Genomic DNA, 6783 nt, shown 5'->3' on the forward strand with positions numbered 1-6783 from the left:
AGAATGGTGTCATCTCCAAATAAACATTTGTCTAAAATCCAGAAATAAATGTAAAATAAATTTCATTTTATTTTTGCCTCTTAACACACCATTCATGACACATAGAAAATTATCTTTCAAAAAACAGTTTTCACCCATTTACTTTTCTAAATTCTCAATCTTTTTTTTTTTCTTTTCAGAGTCCCAGGTTCAGCTTTATTACCTAATATATAAGTCCAATCACTGGAACATAAAAATTGACTGTTCCAAAGTTTAATTAAAAACACAATTTACAAATATTTAATATCTTCTGAAAAGCATTTCCAAGTTAATAATGAAAAAATATGTACATAATATATAATCAAATACCAGTTGGTTTTATTTATTTTTTTTTTGAGAAATAAATTTCTATTGTTTATTTTAAAAAATAAAGCTAAAAAACAACTGTAAGTTATATCAACCAAAATCTATACATGAACAAATAAACTCCTACAATGGTGCTACAAAATGACCAGTAAAACCTACAAACCATTGGGAAATTTCCACATGAATGTATGAAAGTAAACATACAAAGAGAAAAGCAGTAAACATGAGAAAGTATGTACCTTCAGAACAGCAGGTATAGTGTTCTTAAAAATTTAAGAGACAACACTGCAATTTTATATCATTAAATTTCACTTAGCATAATGTCCTCAAGGTTCATCCATGTTGTAAATAACATGTCAGAATTTCCTTCCTTTTTTAAATTAATTAATTTATTTTTCCCAAATTCTGTGGGTACAAATATTGTTAGGGTTACATATCTTTCCCCTGTCCCCCTCCCCACCCTGCTCTGCCAGAGCTTCAACTGTGTCCAGTCTTCAAGTGGTGCGCCCTGCACCCACCATGAAAGTGCGTTTACTCACCATCAAATTGGTACTGACAGCCTAAAACTATAGTGTTCAAATAATTATAGTGTTCAACAGGGATCTGAGGGGGAGGGAGACCCACATCTTAAGGATGTAATGAGCAATGTATGGGGGAAAGGATTACCTCTATCCCTTTTTAGGGAGAGGCAAAGAAACACACTGTAACCAAAATGTCTAAAAAAAAAAATTGTTAATGGGAGGTGAACAGGTGGAAAGGGGGAGAAGGGGAAGGGTACCAGTTGGTTTTAAATCCCATCAGGTCCACACTCAGCAACATCAATCTTTTTAGGTTCTTCGAAATCTTCTGTTAAATCTACAAAGTTGTTTTCTATGACAGGGGAAGGAACGGAAATCCCCATTGCTTTTCAAACTCCATACATGCTTACGATATCACCTGGAGTTACTTGCTGCGCAAGTTCTTTAAGATTATTGGTCACTTGTTCAGCGATATGCATTTCTCTATATGAGGGACCCAAGAGACAGATCATATTGGGAGGGGGTCTGGTGCTCAAACGCTCATTCTGGGCTTCTTGGAGCTCCCTCAGCAATTTGGTGGTCTCGTCAACTTTCTTCTGGAGCGCTTCAGCGTCTTCAGAGTCAAAAACCTCGACTGGAGCACTGAAGTTTGTTACTGCTTTCAGGGCTATGAGCCTGTCCTGAGTACTGGAATCCAAATGCCCTGCTGGCTCTATTTCTATAATCTCCATTTCTTTTGCCGTTTCAAGTGTCCTAGTATGACCATCACCTGCAAGTGATGACGTCTCCAACTCTTGTAGGGTCCTAGAATGTCCTCCTTTTGTTAAAACATCCAGTAAACTAGTAGATACCCCAATATCTTTATGTCTCTCTCAAAATTACCTAAAATACTCATATTTAGCCTAAGTTAATTTTTCCTTCCTTTTTTACTTCTCTACCCTTTCCTATGTAAATCCATCAAACAGATCCTGGCTTGTTTCATTTTTCTCTTTTAACCATTGTCCTGATCCTTGGAACAAAGTCCAGGAACAGAGGGGGCAGGCGCAGAATTCCCTTTAGTGAATATGTGAAGGTTAGAGGTTGAGAATACTTTTAACTCTTTTTCCTATAATACATGCTTGTGTAAAATGGAATATTGGTTTTAAGTTTGAGCTTTAAGCAGGAAGAATGTATTCTCACAAGAGGAGCTTTAAAATTCCTCTCCCATGTGAACAGTACACAGAAAAATCCAGGTCCTGAAGGGAAAAAAAGACAACAAAATTCACAGCTTCCAGGGAGAAAACAGATAAGTGCTCAAATTATAACAGCGGCAGCAAGAAGTATTAATAAAATCCTTTCTAGTGACGATTACTCTACTTTTACAGTTTGTTTCAATCATTCTGAGTCCTTTCACAGGGCTTTAGATATTCCCCATGATTGGTTAACAGATATTTCTAGAGTTCCTCCTGTGTGCAAAGTCCAATATTACCTGGTTTGTGAGAGAGGTGGAGAACGCATAGAAGAAACAGGAAATATACTGCAGGCGCTTAGAGACCTTTTAGTTTAGTTTCAGAGTGTCACTATGGCATTGTGGTTAAGAGTACAGACTCTGAGGTCAAACCAAATGGGTGACATGACTTGGGTAGGTGATTTTAGCTGAGTCTCTGTTTACTCATTTGTGAAAGTGATAACATATCCCTGATAGATCTTATTTCCTGAAAGATCTTTGATCCTCACTCATTCCTCCATCAGGGAAACGCAAATCAAAGCTACTATTAGATACCAACTCACACCCACTATCATGGCCATAATAATTTTTCAATAGCAAATAACAAGTATTATTGAGGTTGTAGAGAAATCGGAACCCTCGTACATTACTGGTGGGAATGTGAATGATTCAGCTGCTGTGTAAAACAGCTTGGCAATTCCTCAAAATGTTAAACACGGAATTATCGTATGACCCAGCAATTGCACTCCTAAATATTTATGTGAAAGAAGTAAAAACAGGTTTTCAAACAAAAACTTGTACATGAATGTTCATAGGTACCCTATTTGCCAAAAAGGGAAACAACCCAAATGTTCATCAATAGACAAATATATGAACAATAAATGAATAAATAAATAAATATTATTTAATTATTAAAAAAATTAAATTGTGATACACTGACATGGGTGAACCTTGAAAACATTATGATAAGCATAATAAGCTGGAACAAAAAAGTATAAATAGTGTATGATTCCATTTATATTATATATTTTACATATTTATTAAGAAAGGGAGAAGATTGAATCAAGATGGCGGATGAGAAACACCGCCAGACAGAGTGTCTCTGTAGAAAAGACAGATTCTAGCAGAAATTAGAAGAAAGAAGCAAGAAGATGAGCCTACATCAGACGAGGGTCAGAAAGAGGAGTACCTGAGATCATGGGAGACTCCACTGGAGAAAGTCGTGGAGGAGAACTGGAAGCTGAGACCACCGGAACAGCCCAGAGACCAGCGGGAAGGGTAGATGGATAGGCCGTTTCCCCTCGCCTGCATCTCAGACTGCTGGTGGGCTCCCCAGTGGGTGCAGAGACCTGTGGACACCAACCCAGAGACGGTCGCTGCCAGTGACCGGTAAGCCAGTAGCGGACATGTCACCAAGCTCCCAAATCCCTCGGGGCACCTTTGTGTGCACAGACCAGAGCCACGAGGCAGGCGCCATATTGCCTCATTCTCCCCTTACCCGATCCTACCCGCTGCTGCCCAGAGAGACAATACAGCCACCAGCCACAGGAACCTCCAGGGAATGGGACCTTCCCTTTTGGGGCCCTACAGCTGACTAAGGGAAACACAGACTGTGAGCTCTCTACCCACCAGCCCTCCCAGGTGCTGCTGGCATGGTGATCCCAGGAGAACTGGGAATACCCTGAGGCTGAGAGACATAGACCCAGCTTGGGCTCACTGTGGGTGAATTGGGACTGGCACTCCTCTCCCTGGTGGGAATATAGTTTGAACTCTGGGACCCAGAGGTCAGACCTGCAGACCACATCCCGTGCACCAAGGTCTCACATTGCCCAGGGCACAGAAGAGATATACGTGAATAGCCTACTGAGGTGTATGTGCCTTCAGGGGCAGATCAGCATCATAGAGGGCAAATCTCCCCCCAAAGGGAGGCCGTGCACCCAGCCCAGGTGGCGTTCCTGCACAGGGAACTTCCCGGGCAGCATCACAGGCAGGGGAGGCTGGTGGTATGTGGTCTGGCCTGCTAGCAGATGCCCAGGAGTAGCCACAGAGTTGGGAATGGTGGAAAGAAGCCAGGCCTGGTCCAGACTCTGGGTCTCAGAGAGCCCCACCACAACACGCAGACTCTCTGATCGAGCGGTGCCATTGAAGCCCCCCTCTGACAGCTTTTCCTGGAAGCAGAGAACAGAACTTTGACCCCTGCTAATGACATTGGTGGTGCCTGAGGGCAGGCTTACCCAACCCAGCTCCACCAAGACTCACTCCCAGAACAGCCCTCACGGAGGGGAAGAAAAGGACACACCTGGAAGTCCCAGGGCCCCACCCACCACCTGAGGCAATAGAGTGCCTCTCTACAGGAACAAGAGCTGATAACAGGACACAAAAACAACAGCGTAGCCTGTCCTCCAAGCAAGCACCACCTACTGACAGGGAGGGCATCTTGCACACCATTTTCACTGCACCTACTGACTCATTATACAGGGAGTGGTCAAATCTCACCCACAGACACCACCTACCAGCTCAGAAACTAAACAAGGCATGTGAATACCAAAAAAAATCCTAAAGGAAATAAACAACAACTGATCGAAATGGGAAGAAATCAGCAAAGGAACTCCGGAAATATGAAGAACCAAACGGAAAACACACCCCCAAAGAGGAACACCAGACCCCTAGAAACAGACACCAACCAAAATCAGGCAACCAAAATGACATAAGAGGAATTTCAAATGTGGATCATCAGAAAATTCAAAGACCTGCAAGAACAACTCATTAAACAACACAAAGAAACCACAGAAAGCATCTAGAATCTGGAACAAAAGGCCACTAAAGAAATTGACACAATGAAGAAACGTTTAACAGAACTCCTGGAAATGAAGAATCAATTCAGGGAACTACAAAATACAGTGGAATGTCTCAAGAACAGGGTAGGTCAAACAGAAGGAAGAATCTCAGAGGTTGAAGATAACACTCTCCAATTAAATAAATCAGTCACAGAGATAGAGCAGAGAAACAAGAGAAAAGAGCAAAGCCTACAAGAGATGTGAGATTATGTGAAGAAACCTAATGTGAGGGTCATAGGCTTACCAGAAAGGGAAGAAGACAACACTAAAGGGTTGGACAAGCTATTTGAAGATATAATAGAGAAAAATTTCCCAGGCCTTGCTCAAAATCTCGATATACAAGTTCAAGAAGCTCAGAGGACACCTGGGAGATTGAATGCAAACAGGAAGACATCTCAACATGCAATCATCAGACTGACCAAAATATTAACTAAAGAGGACCTTCTAAGAGCAGTAAGATGAAAGAAGCAAGTAACATACAAGAGAAAGCCAATTCGAATAACGCCGGACTTCACTACTGAGACTTTAGAAGCAAGGAGAGACTGGGGCCCCATTCTCACTCTTCTGAAGCAAAACAATGCCCAGCCTAGAATCTTATTCCCTGCAAAACTAACCTTCATATTTGAAGGAGAAATAAAGACATTCTCAGACAAGCAAAGTCTCAGAGAATTCACCAAGACAAGACCAGTTCTGCAAGAAGTACTCAAAACAGTGTTACCCACGGAACACCCTAACAAAAACTGAGGAATATAAAATCAAACAAAACCCAAAGATTAAAGACTAGATACTACAATGCCTCAAGAGAGAAATCAAAGCAACAATATTCAACCCAATAGAATGAACAGTAATCAACCTTACCTATAAGTTCTCTCAATAAATGTGAATGGCTTAAACTTTCCACTCAAGAGACATAAGCTGGCTGAATGGATAAGAAAATACAGGCCAAGTATATGCTGTCTTCAGGAAACACATCTAACCTGCAAGGATGCATATAGACTAAAAATAAAAGGGTGGAGATCAGTATTCCAGGCAAGTGGAAGCCAAAAGAAGGCTGGCATGGCAGTTCTAATATCAGACGATTTAGTTTTTAAACCAACAAAAGTAGTGAAAGAGAAAGAGGGTCATTATATAATGGTGAAGGGCACAGTTCAACAAGAAGAGATAACAATTTTAAATATATATGCAACCAACTTAGGTGCACCCCGATTCATAAAGCAAACCTTATTGGATCTAAGCAAATGGATTAATAGCAACTCCATAATCACTGGAGAATTCAACACCCCACTGACGACACAAGACAGATCCTCCAAACAGAAAATTAATAAAGAAATAATGCACTTAAACAAAACTCTAGAACAATAGCGTCTGACTGACATTTACAGGACATTGAACCCAAAATCCACTGAATATACGTTTTTCTCTTCAGCTCACGGGACTTTCTCTAAGATTGACCATATCCTAGGACACAAAGTAAACCTCAAGAAATTTAAAAGAATAGAAATAATACGATGTATCTTCTCAGATCACTGTGGATAGAAGCAGAAATTAATCATAACAGAAACTCACATTTCTACACAAAAACGTGGAAATTAAACAACCTCCTACTAAATGATTACTTCATAAATGAAGAAATCAAGATGGAGAGTCAATTTATGAACTCCTCTGGGACACAGCTAAAGCAGTCTTAGAGGAAAGTTTATCTCCATAAATGTCTATAAGAAAAAGTCAAAAAGCTCACAAATAGAAAATCTAATGAAAAGACTCAAAGATCTGGAAAAAGAATAACAGACCCGTCCGAAACCCAGCAGAAGAAGTGAAATCAACAAGATCAAATCAGAACTAAACGAAATTGAAAACAGGGAAGCTATTCAGGAGA

At 40.6% G+C, this 6783-nt stretch overlaps 1 pseudogene; it reads right to left on the reverse strand.

Annotated features, from left to right (window-relative positions):
• Nucleotides 1-1132: 1132 nt before the first annotated feature.
• On the reverse strand, nt 1133-3478 carry LOC105866630 (bromodomain-containing protein 7 pseudogene; annotated as a pseudogene).
• Between the last annotated feature and the right edge of the window lie 3305 nt (nt 3479-6783).

This window comes from Microcebus murinus, unplaced genomic scaffold, assembly GCF_040939455.1.
Source record: "Microcebus murinus isolate Inina unplaced genomic scaffold, M.murinus_Inina_mat1.0 scaf001_hap2_Mmur4.0, whole genome shotgun sequence".
In the NCBI taxonomy this organism is placed as follows: Eukaryota; Metazoa; Chordata; class Mammalia; order Primates; family Cheirogaleidae; genus Microcebus; species Microcebus murinus.